The following is a 13,609-nucleotide window of genomic DNA, read 5'->3' as shown; positions in this document are numbered from 1 at the left end:
TTTTAAAAACTGTAATCTCAAATTTTCAACCATGTGTTCCTAACATATTCGTTCGCTGTTTCCGCAACCAAACATTCCTCATATTGTTGTTAATAGCTCCTCCTGACCCTGATATTGTGGTCATAGAACATTTCGCTTATTTATACTGCCATTTTAGTTTCAAAGATAATTCGGTCCAATACGCTTCGTTGACAGATGTCAACTTCAAGAAGACCTATTTGAGGATAAAGGAATTTTTTTTTAAAATCTTTTCATGTTTGCAATTGAGGTAAGAATTTGGAAGAATTAATCAAGAACCGAGCACACTTTTGTGTGTGCAATAAATATACAGTTTTTTTCATGGGTGACACTGTAGCTCTCCAGTCTATCAATATATTTATTTTCGGAGAGCTACATATCTGCAGATAAGGACATACAAACTACTCTGTATACACAATTTTCCACTATGAAGATGCTATTCATCAAACAAGGAAAAGAATATGTAGTGAAAAAGTTTTAAAATAAATGTATGCATATTTTCAAGCACAGATCCTCTCTCCTATATATCATAATTATTTTAGCTATTTCAAATGATTTTTTGTACATACACAAATTCATTTTTCTGCACAAGTTTTTAAAAACTTTAAGAACTTTCGCATTAAAAAAATATTTACACCAGATTCATTAACATAAAATCAACTATTGCATTGGATTAATTATTACGTTTTGTTCATTACACCCCAGTCTATGATTAATTGCTTGCAGATAATCTCGTCAAAGGCACTGCGACTTTTATTTTTGATTTCCGTAAATTTAGAGGAAATTCGGATTGAAAAGCTTCGTAGCATGTGTATGCCCATAAAACCCAATGGAATTTTGTAGTAATTAGTCATACTCACAATATCATACTTTTATTATATTGTTTAACTGATTTTTCATGTGCAAGCCTAACTACTTACCCCTTTATCACCGATCTCAATATCATCAATCCGTGGCGTGGCTTCACCAGTGGACTCCATAGCGTTTGGTGTTATAAAAATATGAATTGAGACCTATATGTAATATTTCTAACATACAAATATATCATAACGGAAAATGTTCTCAAAGTTAAAACATGTGAGCCAATTCAAATGTCTGCGAAATGTCCTTCCACCACAAAAAATACTAGTATTCCCCCATAAATTTTGCTCTTGAATATATTTTCAGTTTCTTTACTGAATCTTGAACGATATACGTATTTACTTTTTTCCCGTTACTTCCTGATCATGACAAGGAGCACACGGCAGGTGTGACCGGTCGGCAGGATATGCTCACTCCTCCATGGCACCTGATCCCACCTCTGATGTTTCGGGGGTCCGTGTTTGCTGTGCTCTTATTTTATATTGTTTTATGGACTTTGAAATTGAATACTGTTCGTTATCTCCATATCCTTCTTCAAAAATGTCATAAAAATTAAATATAATTAAAAGTTGTGAAGTAAGACTTTCTACTTGAACTTACATGTACTTAAAAACTAACAAGTCACATATCTGTATTTAATTTCCAATATTACATTCAGAAAAAGAAAAGACGATTTCTAATCAAAATTGTCTATGAGTGGTACATATTTTAAATTGTAACGATAAGAGGATAAACACCTCTTTATGCAAATCATTTTAACGTTGGCAGGTATACCGATATCAATAATTCTTCTAAAATTAGACATCACTTTACACAAGAAATTAAATGATTAATATTTAATGCCAACACTTTTTAAAATGTGGTACGTTGTACCTCATGCATTCATATATTGTCGATAATTTCCACATAAAATATTCCTGTATACATGTATCTATTGATATTTAAAATTTGGTTTAAAATATTTCTTTTTTTTTTGGTTAGAATAATTAAAGCACATACAAATTCATTGGTTGACACAGTGCATTGTAAATATGAATTTATTTTTAATATCCAGTAAATAGCATTGGGACAGTCAACATCCAAAAAAATTGAATTTGTACACCGGACGCCCGACATGTCAACTAACTTCACTTTCTTCATCAGGGGCTTACTATGGGCAACAGTCTGGCTTTTCTCGCTCTGAAACGAAAAAAAAATGTTGTATCGTTGCATAAAAAATTACTTTAAAAAAGGTTTCAAGATGAAGTACACACAAATGGCAAATTAAAAATTGAGTATTTGCTACTCAGCTATGTTAAGGAAGGTCAAAGTTCACATTCCTTGTACACTTGGAAGTTTAATTGTAACGTCATTGAAATTTAACAAGTCATATGAATTAATTAAGGACAAGATCGTGCGTAAATAACAACTTGAATTTATTTATTTTATCGATTATTCATATATCTTTTAAAATTGCAATACTTGAAAGCAATACAGTCGAGAAATAGAAGAAAGTCTTTCGTCGAAGATGTCGTCACCAGCCTTGACATGACGCAGCACATGTGATCCAGAGGGCTAGATTCACTGGTTTAATAATTACAAGAATGCTTAAATAAATATGATACCATGGCTAATTTTTAAACCTAATCATTAAAACTAAAAGAAAATAATTGATCAAATACAATTTATATAGACTCTGAATTTATCTAGCAGCAATAGTGGTGCACAGGGACAAGGAATGTAGAAAAGATCGCTAAAACGATGAGCGTATTCGCGATTTACAGAAGTTCAAGGGCATAGAATATTTTGTTTGAGCTGAAATTTGGAATATTTATTGCTCAGATAGTTTATATTTTGAAAAGTGCTGGGAGCTAATCCTGGTCTGCACAACGTTACTTTCATTTATAAAAGAATTTAAGCGAAGTGGAAATTTTTAGCTATTATTAGCATTTTCGACAAAATTCTCCGTACTTCGTTAACAGCACTGACTATCTCCTAGCACTTTTTGGGTAGAGGAAATAAACATATTTTTTAAATGTTAATAAATATCAGTTTTTTCTTGAAAAACAAGCGTATGCCTTTGCACTATCCCAATTCCCTACATTCAGCTTTACAATTCTATTTTTATACAAACCACATGACAAACCGCTAATATATGCGATGTAATTGGTAATAACTACGGTCCAGTCCTATCCATTATTGATAGCAATATCAAACCGCTAATATATGCGATGTAATTGGTAATAACTACGGTCCAGTCCTATCCATTATTGAGAGCAATATCACATTTTCTACAAGTATTCAGTTGCTTTGTTATAATTTTTTAAAAAGAAGTAATACATATTAAAACGGTGCAAAGGTCACATTTTCCATATCAGTCCTTAACATAGCTGAGTATTTATTATTTTTTTAAGAACGATAACAACATCAAAGATAAATAAATAAAATAAATATATAAGAAAACTAAAAAAAAAGAAGAAAAACTATGGATAACTTGTTTTCCGTTTTGAATTCAAAACTCCTTTCAAAAGCAACAACATCAACAACAAATTATGATACAATCAATATTTACATCATGACTCCTCTATCCTGTTTTGACCTCTCTGATTCCCTCGCACTGAAAGGGAAAAAAATAAATTAATACATATTATTACAACAGAAACATGGATTATTTCCAAATTCAATTCATCTTTTTCAACAACATAATTAAAAATAGTAATAATAAAAACTAAATATTTACATCATATTCCCTCTACCTTGTCTTAGCCACTTGAGAACCCTCGCACTGAAGGGGAAAAAATATTCTATTACACAAAAACTTGGATTATTTCTATTTTGAAAATAACTTTTCATTCTCAACAACAAAAACAAAACAAAACAAAAAATAACAAGAAAACAATATTTACATCATAACCCATCTATCTTGTTTTGGCATCTCGGAATCCCTCTTACTGAAAGGGAAAGAAAAATATTTATATTATTACACAACAACATGGATTATTTCAATTTTTAACTGATATTTCTTGGATGCTACATGTAGTAATGCATGTAAGAAAAAAGGTTAAACAGTTTGTTTTTCATTAAACAGCCCGACCTAATTTATGTACATTAAAGAGACAAAAATTAAACATTTACAACAAACACACGTGTGTATTGTTCTGGTCTTTTAGACTCTTGCACTGACAGAGAATAATATTTGATATATTATCCAACTTTTAAACTCCTATTTTTGACAATAAGAATTTTAATTGCTATTTTTCTTTATTTATCTTTTGCCAAAAATGAGAAAAAGAAAAAAAATATTCCAAAAACAATATAAATAGATTTTTCATACTTACTAAAAAAGGTAATCCCAAGTTGCTTGTGTTAGATGCAGCGACAAAAGAACCTTGGGAGAAAAAAATGAATACATGAATGTAAATTAAAATGTTTTCAAATACATATGATTATTGATAGTGTGCGAGGGCCGTTCAAAAATAACGTGGACTTGTTGCACGGAAAAATGACATAATCCGGCAAAATGTCACAAATAATATAAACGAGTCTTTACCTATATGGTCTTCAAAATTTCATATCAAAATTTTATCTATTGGTATCAATGTTGAGTTATTTATTAGGACATATCATTGCGTCACGGAAAAGCAAAATCTTTAAAGTCACAGGCATTATCAAAAAAAATTGTGATTGAGTTTTCATTTTCTCGACATTTTCCCAAGAGTACCCGTAGAGTCTGAGTTATCTTATCTACTCAACATCCAAACACATTTCTTGTCGAGCTTAATATATAGCGGTACACATACACACACCCTCTCTCTCACACACAGAACAGACACACAGAACACACACAGAGACACACACACATAGACACACACACACACACACACACACACACACACACACACACACACACACACACACACACACACACACACACACACACACACACACACACACACACACACACACACACACACACACACACACACACACACACACACACACACACACACACACACACACACACACACACACACACACACACACACACACACACACACACACACACACACACACACACACACACACACACACACACACACACACACACACACACACACACACACACACACACACACACACACACACACACACACACACACACACACACACACACACACACACACACACACACACACACACACACACACACACATACACACACACACACACACACACACACACACACACACACACACACACATATATATATATATATATATTTAATTCATTTCAAATATAGGATATCTGTCTTAATCCTGCAAGAAGAATGGTCAAAGACAAGAGATTATGCGTGAATTTAAACATTTTTGTTTACTAAAGTATCAGTCACATTATCAAGTATCAAGCGATGGGGTGTTACGATGAGAAACCAATGCGTTTTAAGACGAAAATGGCGTGGTTGCCGGCCGGACACCACCCGTGATCGGACGGTGACTGAGGCCATTTTGCAAATCGGTGGGGTCATCGGTAGGAAATAATTCGTAGTTAAATTTCAGCGATGTCTCGACCGATGCCTCGCATCGCTCTTCATAGGCAACCCATCATTAACACATCTTTCAAGGATCGGCCGATGTATGGCTGAGCATCGTCCAATATCCGTTGATTCTGAGGTCATCGGGGAATTGAGTGGTGTTCAACAGATAACGGCCGATCATCGGTCGATGTTCAACCAAACATTTGCCCGTAGTCGACTGATGTACGAACAATGTTCACCAATGTATGAGCGATGTAATATACATCGGCCGATTATCCTGGAACATTGTTTTATGATTAGCAATGCATCGCTGGGCCTTTGTAAGTCCGGCCGACAAACACGCCATTTTTTTCATAAAACGCATTGGTTGCCCATTGTATACCCATCGCTGAATAATGTGACTGATACTTTAAGGACTACTAGGCCGATGTGGACCGATGTTGGGACATCGCTAACACCACGCATTACCACCGATTACCACCGGTCTACGGCTACCGGCCGGGAAATGTGACCTAGGCATAACGTTTGGGAAAATAATAGAATAAATGAATTCATATACATATTTTTGATGTTATATGATGCTAAGCATATTTTTGTCTATTACAAATAGTTCAATCAACTGTTAATAATTATTTCTTTCTATCAAACTTCTAAGGGCAGATTATGCCTATGCCTAAACTCCCCGATGACCTCAGATTCAACGGATATTGGACGATACTCGGCCATACATCGGCCGATCCTTGAAAGATGTGTTAATGATGGTTTGCCGATGAAAAGCAATTTGAGGCATCGTTGGAGACATTTTGAATATTAACTAAATTATTTCCTTTGATGACCCCACCGATTCGCAAAAAAAGAATCAGTCACCGTCAGATCACTAGTGGTGTTTTTCCGGCAACCATTCAATTTTCATCAAAAAACGCATCGGTTTCTCATCGTATACCCCATCGTTGGATAATGTGACTTATAGTTTACTCTTACAACATAAAAATACCATAGAATTAGAATTCTTTAGTGTGAAGAGTTTACAGTTTCATCAAATTTATTGATGCTTTTGAACCAAGCAGTACAGAGCGATCACAGGGTAAAAAGAGCAAAAAAAGGACACTTGTTTAAATGAATTGAAGATTGAAATACTTTTTGACAGTATAAAAAAGACGGTTAAATACCCTTGCTACTTAATGGACAGTATTACATCCACTAGGAAATAAGAGTTCATTTGAATACTATACAAATGTCCAGCAAATTAACAGTCTCATTAAAATCTAATGAATAACGAATTCAAAATATCATTTTAAACAGTGTTTTTCAAAACGTGTGTGATGTTGCTGTGACATATTAAACGAGGTTTTGATCAAAATTTAAAAAACTATCACAGATGAAAAAAATAGTTTTCTATTTCTGAGAAACAATTAAATATGAAATAAGAAAACGAAGCTACATTTACAAGGGTTGCGACGTTGTTCTTGACAACAAACAGGTAATGGGCTTCGTACTGTTATTCAATATTTTAAATAATTTTCATAATTCTTGTGATTTATCAACTTGTTACAGTCCCTGAAACGTTCTACTTTCCCACCTGAACGGTGAACAAACGGTAAACGAATCCAGAGCGAATGGTGAGTGAACGATGTGCGAACGGTGAACGTAATTTATATATAATTAGTGAACGATGTGAGGATGGTGAACGGTGAGTGAATGCAAAACGCGAACCGACCGCGAACGCGAACACAAAGTGAACGGTGAACGAACGATGAACGAAATACGAACGATATATATTTGGAATGCCTCTGATCTTTACCTTTGAGAACTATTCTATTATTCTATAATGCTAATTTCAGGTGCTAAAATATAAATAAACAGTAGATAAATAAATAATAAAAACGTTTTTTTTTTCTGCACATACATACAATTTGTGTATGTGTATGTGTATTTTATACCGAACGCGTGCAGTATATATGTAAGTTTAATTTACTTATATAGTAAATATGATGTTTCTTTTAACTAAAAAAATAATGTGGACTGAAGAAGATAAAATTACTACTTAAAGAATGAATTGATTACATTGTACCCCCATTGAAACAACCATACATGTAAATCCGTACCAAGGCGATTCTGAGTAAAATAACGGATTTTTTTAAATTTACAAATGTCTGTTGACGTATTGCATACATTGTAAATGCACTCGTATTTTAAAATTTTAATGCAAAATATAAAATATTTATGCGTCATTTTTACTTTTTTATGATGGTTAAATTTTGAGCTAACTTCTACATGTATATGTAGATGCTTACCGTGATAATACTCGGACAGGATGATGGAAAAGGCAATAAATTATTTGTAATGGATTTAATTTTCAAAACCAAATTAGTAATGTGCTGTCATAGATTTTATTGAACAAAGAAATTAACACATAGAGAGAGAGAGAGAGAGAGAGAGAGAGAGAGAGAGAGAGAGAGAGAGAGAGAGAGAGAGAGAGAGGTATACCTATACCTATATTTAAGTATGTTGAAGGTAGGGATTTTCCCTCTCTTAAAATAGACTTAACATAAAATAGGAAAAAATTGTTATGTATTACATTTTATACAGTTGGTCTTTTCTAAAAATTTAAAATCACTCTATCAATTTAATTAGCTTTTAAGATATTTAATTAGCTGAATATCTGCAGTACTGTTCATAATTCTCAGACCTACATGTAGTTCTAAAATTTGTCGGTGCATTTTTTTTTAAATACGTGTTAGAATTATTTTTTGTGCATTCTTATCTTGTAAAAGACCTGGATTATTACCCATTAATTAACGATTTGTCGTCTTTTACATTACAACTAAATGTTGCCGTGCTTGAAGCATTTGTACATTGCTCTTTTTAAATTTAATATTTTAGCATCGTTCTACATAGCTCAGTCGGTAGAGCGCTCGGTCCGTGATCGGGAGGTCGTGAGTTCGCATCTCGGCCGCTATAACGACCTAGTCATTAAAATGGGTAGCAACTGTTCCTTTGCCATGCGCTCGGCACTTTGAAGTGAAAGTTGCGGGTCCTTCGGATGAAACCTTAAAAACCGAGGCCCCGTGTCAGCGGCAGGCGTTGGCACGATAAAGATCCCTCACTGCTCAATGACCCTGAGTGCCGAGTAAAGGTCTAATTTTAAAGCCCTTCACCGGCATACGGTGACGTCTCTGTATGAGTGAAAAATTCTCGAGAGGGACGTTAAACAATATACAATCAATCAGTCAATTGTTCTACATACTTGTAGGTACTTAATGGATTACTTTCCAGGGAAATTTCATGGATAGACTAACATTTAAGTTATAATAATAGAAATATAAAAATAGTAAATACTTTTTGCAATGAAAAAAATATTATTTAAACACGATTTTCTAGTTGTTTAATTAAGAAAACGTGTAAATTCTTACCATTAGAAAGATAAGTCCTTTCACTCCGGAGTTCCGAATGACAATGAAGACTGAACGATCAGTGAACGGTGAACGAAAGGTGAACGCAAAGTATACGGAATGAAGAGCGAACAGTGAACGGTGAACGTAAAACTTTGAACGGAGAGCGAACGGTGGACGCATGCTGAACGAACGTTGAAAGAACGCTGAACGAACGATGAACAAACGGTTAGCGAACGGAAAAATGGGAAAGTAGAACGTTTCAGGGACTGTATAGAAATAACAAAAACAATGCTAATGTTTGAAACTGAAGAGACATAAGGGATATTTCAGATTGTGTTATTATCCAAATTAGAAAAATAAGTTGTTTTTTTTTCTTTCGATACGTAAAAATGCCGTCGGTGTCAGAAGAATTTAGCAGACATTGAGATTTGATTCTATCAAAATTGATAATAAGCAAAAGGAATGGAAGATTTAATTAAAAAATATCACTTTTTGTAAAAATTATTTTGGCACAACATGGTTTTCCACACTTCTTAAATCCTAGTCGCTGACAGCTACTTAGAAGTCTTTCCATTTATATTTAATAAACAAATAAAGCATATAAATAAATCAATACATATAAATAAAAATAAAGTAGGTAGGAACCTTACATACTTTTAAATGTAACCTCGACAATCAGGTTGTATTTAGTCACCGAGAGAACGTTAATGTAAGCATTATTTTCATGTTAAGTTAAACGTTTCTTGTTTAATAGAGAAAATTGCGAAAAAACTTAATTACTTATTATCATTATGATATTTCAAGAGAAAATATTTCATTTACTATCGATCATAAATTCGATTTTTAATTTATAAATGGCATCTCCTTTCTTTAACATGGTTAACAGTAAATGAAATCTAATTGTCTTACGAACAAATTAAATTCCTACGAATGCTTACAGAACAACATTAACATTCTTATGACATGATTTCACGCAGGATTGAAAACTAAAACGATCAAACCTGCTGCCTTAACCTTATAGATCACGCAAGTTTTGCAAACGTTATTACACGATTGCTCTGTCATCAAAAAAGTTGAATGCTCTGTAATAATTAGGGGAAAATCCTTCCGAGGGACATAATAATTTATTATATTTTATACATTAAGTCATTTTTAAATAACAGATACCAACATAATACAACAAAATTGATTATTTCTATATTTGTATTTTGCATGAATATATATACAATACTTTATGAATCATCAATGTGCGTGGGGTACCATCCGTTGATTTTTGGGTTACCCTTTTCACAAATTTACATCCCCACGAACGTTTATTTTGTCAACATATTGATTCATTGAATCATGGTGGTTAACACAAGAAGATGGATATAAACAATGTTTTGTTTACGAGTAACCCACGAAATTCCGTCCCCACGAACAGGTAAAATGATGCTTACCCATGAACATTGAACGAATTAAAATGATTCCACGGTAAAATCTGATATGAGCACTTTAAAGGCACATAATCTATTTCAAAATGGATTTAAAGTGTCAACTAATATATTTCGCATCATAAAATTAGCAGATTTTGGTGAAAAGGAAAGAAGTCAGGTTACTTACGGTTAAACAGATGTAGATGTTTCTCATCATGTCCCTTGAATTTGACTATGGCACGCTAACAATTGCTGTATATATACCCTGCCCTGGTCATCTAAAAAGTAACATTTCACTATGTTTGGAATATTTATGGAAAGGGAAAGCCGTTAATAGAATAAATGTTATATAATGATCTAAAAAAAAAAAACAAAAAAAAAAAAAAAAAAACAGAAGGCATCGTCAATAAATGGTTTAATCTTTCCAGATAAGAAACATCTGTTCCGTGTAGATTACAAAACAGATTTCAGAAATAGCGTTTCAGGACAAATTAGTCTTCAGAACATTTCAACATCTGGTCAATTTTTCCAATTTGTAGTTTACATGAAAAATAAAGGAAAAGAATAACTATCAAAGACGCACCTATGAAATAAAGGAAATAGAAACACTGCCACTGAAAGTTTAAAGAAGATCCTCTAATGAACGGTTTAGTGTTTTAAGATTAGCTTGTAAACTGAAAAATTTACTATTGTATATATGTACATATACCCATTAACAGAAAAAAAGTTACATAAAGTGCTTCATTCCTTTATTTTCATCAGTAAAAATCAGATAAAGTCGAACCCGGTATTGTTAACTCAATTTCAATTGCAACCGAGAAAGTCACGCCCTACTGAAAGTCCAAAATAAGGGTAAAGTCGTCCTATGTATTGATTTGTAACAAATTTAAATGCCACGTGTACATCGCCGAATTTCAAAACATATATAACAGTAATGATGTTGTTTTAGATCCAATGCATAAAAAAATTTTGGAGTTTGACATGATTTTAATAAAATAATATAATATATTTTTCCTCAAAAACCTGTTGTTTATTTTCATGGATAAAAAATCTTATTTTTTCCTTATTTAACAAATTTATATATTTAAAAAAATATATGTTAAAAGACATCTTGTGTAAAACATCAACTGTGAAAATATTAGATAAAATATCTACAATCCAGTAAATATTTCGGTAATTCCCATTTGACACATGCTTCTATCAGTTTAAAAGTTATTTAATAGTAGTGTTAGGAAGTTAATATATTTGTTTTCTGTTGTATTTTTAGTCGTTTACAAGAGCTGAGGAGTTCATTTCAGCGCAATTTCCAGTATCAGGAGCCGCTATTGATCTTGCTCGTTTGCTGATTGATCAGGAGTCTCCATTCTTGATCTCACTGAACCCTTTATCAGAAATTAACGAGGTAATGTCCTTTAAAATTTACTAAAGGGAATAATTGTTTATTTTTTCCTTATGTTGTTGTCTTATAACTATTGAGAATTTCTCTCCTTAACAAGGACAACACTTAATTAAAATTGAATAACATTTTTAAAATCAAAAGAAACAGACTTTTTCATTGTGATATATACACAAAAGTCGGTAACATAGAGATTAGTTATTGGAAGATTCAATTGCTTGTAAAATATAATACGAAATTCAAATAAAATTTTTAGAATGAGAATCTTTTTAAAAGTCTTTCGAGATCAGAAAGGTAAATCTCATATTTTTTTTTTGGTCCCTTAAAAAGTAATTCCCAGAGAAACAAAGTAACTAAAACAGTAAAAAGGAATGTGCTAATTATTTGTAAATAACCGGTAGGGTGAATTTCATGAAGTACATGTTATTGAATGTCTTGATTGGAGTTTGTCTGAGCCTCTACCATCTCAACCCTCTTCGATATCAAATTTGATTAAAAAGTTCTGCTTGGATAGAAAGTCAAACCCGGATGGTCCTGTAACCCTTATTTCTAAGTATGTATCACTACTCCTTTGCCAAGCACTCGGCACTTTGAAGTGAAAGTTGAGGGTTGAGACTGAACCAAGGGATCCCTTATTTCTAAGTCACGGCAGACCTCTGTCTTTAAGAATTAATAAGTTTTGTTGATAACAGATTTGTAGAATTTATTTTTTTCTATGGACGGAGCATCATGTTGTGGTGTATTTATTGCTGTGTATAACGCCATAGAACAATTACAGCTGGATAACAACATACAATATTCAACCACAGTACAACAACTGCAATGTCGCCGACCGGAAATGATATCTACAAAGGTAATTAGCTCATTTAAAATCTGTAAGAATATATATGGTTATTAAATTTTATTTATTAAAAAGGATGAAAAAACATATTTTACAGATGTATATTGATTTTCTCGCAGGAGGATTATGAGTTTTGCTTCAATGCTGTATATGAATGTCTGACTTCGGACAGCATGTATGCCAACACTTAAAGAGTGAATATATCTATGGATTGGATCTTCATGCATTCATGAATAAAGCTACATTTAGCTTTTCACTTTTGGAATGTCTTGCTTACAGAATGTAAAAAACTTACATGTTACCGGTATTTGTATCTTAATTTGTAGATACGGTCTTATGTTGTAAATTTTAAGAAGTATTGGCCATATTACTTTAATTTATCTATGCGGTCAATTTCCAGGGTAAGATTCAACAATATTCTTCTAAACTTTCTATGCCTTTTTAACTTTGGATCCGAAAATTTTAAAAAAAATGTAATGAAAGTTTCATTAGTTTTACAACGACTAACTGAAACAAGTACTTAAGCATGACAGCATCCATTTTGTTCAGTGTCTTTTTTAATTTTGTATTGCCTTGCTGTTTTACGTCTCCACAGTCAACACGCGACGTTAGGATCGACTCCTTATTTTACAAATCTAGAGCAGCTACGCTCTAACCACTGCGCCAAGTCAGTGACATTCAATAAAAAAAAAACTCAAAAATAAAATGTGTCAATATACATGATTTATAGTGTACGCCTTTGCCTTGTATTCAAACGATGCATAGGAAATCCATAAATATCTTAAGGGAAAAAAGATTAATTCAATTCAGTTGAATAAATGACTTTGGAGTATAAAATGCTTATTTAGTGAGAAAAAAAAGTGCTGCATATTATCTTTCTGCACATATTGTCGTTGACGACAGTATGTATCTACCGTCATTTCACATGTTGTCGTCCATCTTTACATATTGTTCACGGAAACAATATATGCCGAGACTAGGTTTATTTTTTCTTGATAAAGGGAGACAAAAATGTGTCACGCATCGGCAGAATTTGAAGTTGGCAACACTTTGTACAGTGAACATTGTCGCCACTTTCATGTACTGAAGAAGAAGAAGAAGAAGAGAGAGAGAGAGAGAGAGAGAGGGGAGTGCAAAGTAAATGAAAAATATGTTAAGAAGTAAATATAT

At 32.8% G+C, this 13,609-nt stretch overlaps 1 long non-coding RNA gene across 1 annotated transcript; it reads right to left on the bottom strand.

The window, feature by feature from the left end:
• Positions 1–1,900: 1,900 nt before the first annotated feature.
• LOC134236002 (uncharacterized) lies at positions 1,901–10,415 on the bottom strand. The gene is made up of 6 exons (XR_009985516.1): positions 10,390–10,415; positions 4,197–4,246; positions 3,765–3,809; positions 3,599–3,643; positions 3,431–3,475; positions 1,901–2,058 (listed from the first exon to the last, which is right to left on the bottom strand). It is a non-coding gene; the product is annotated as an uncharacterized LOC134236002 (long non-coding RNA).
• Positions 10,416–13,609: the final 3,194 nt, after the last annotated feature.

The sequence above is a fragment of the Saccostrea cucullata genome, unplaced genomic scaffold (genome assembly GCF_032062105.1).
Source record: "Saccostrea cucullata isolate Sc308-1 unplaced genomic scaffold, CSIRO_AGI_Scuc_v1 ctg3753, whole genome shotgun sequence".
NCBI lineage: Eukaryota > Metazoa > Mollusca > Bivalvia > Ostreida > Ostreidae > Saccostrea > Saccostrea cuccullata.
This window is presented reverse-complemented; position numbering and strand designations above follow the sequence as displayed.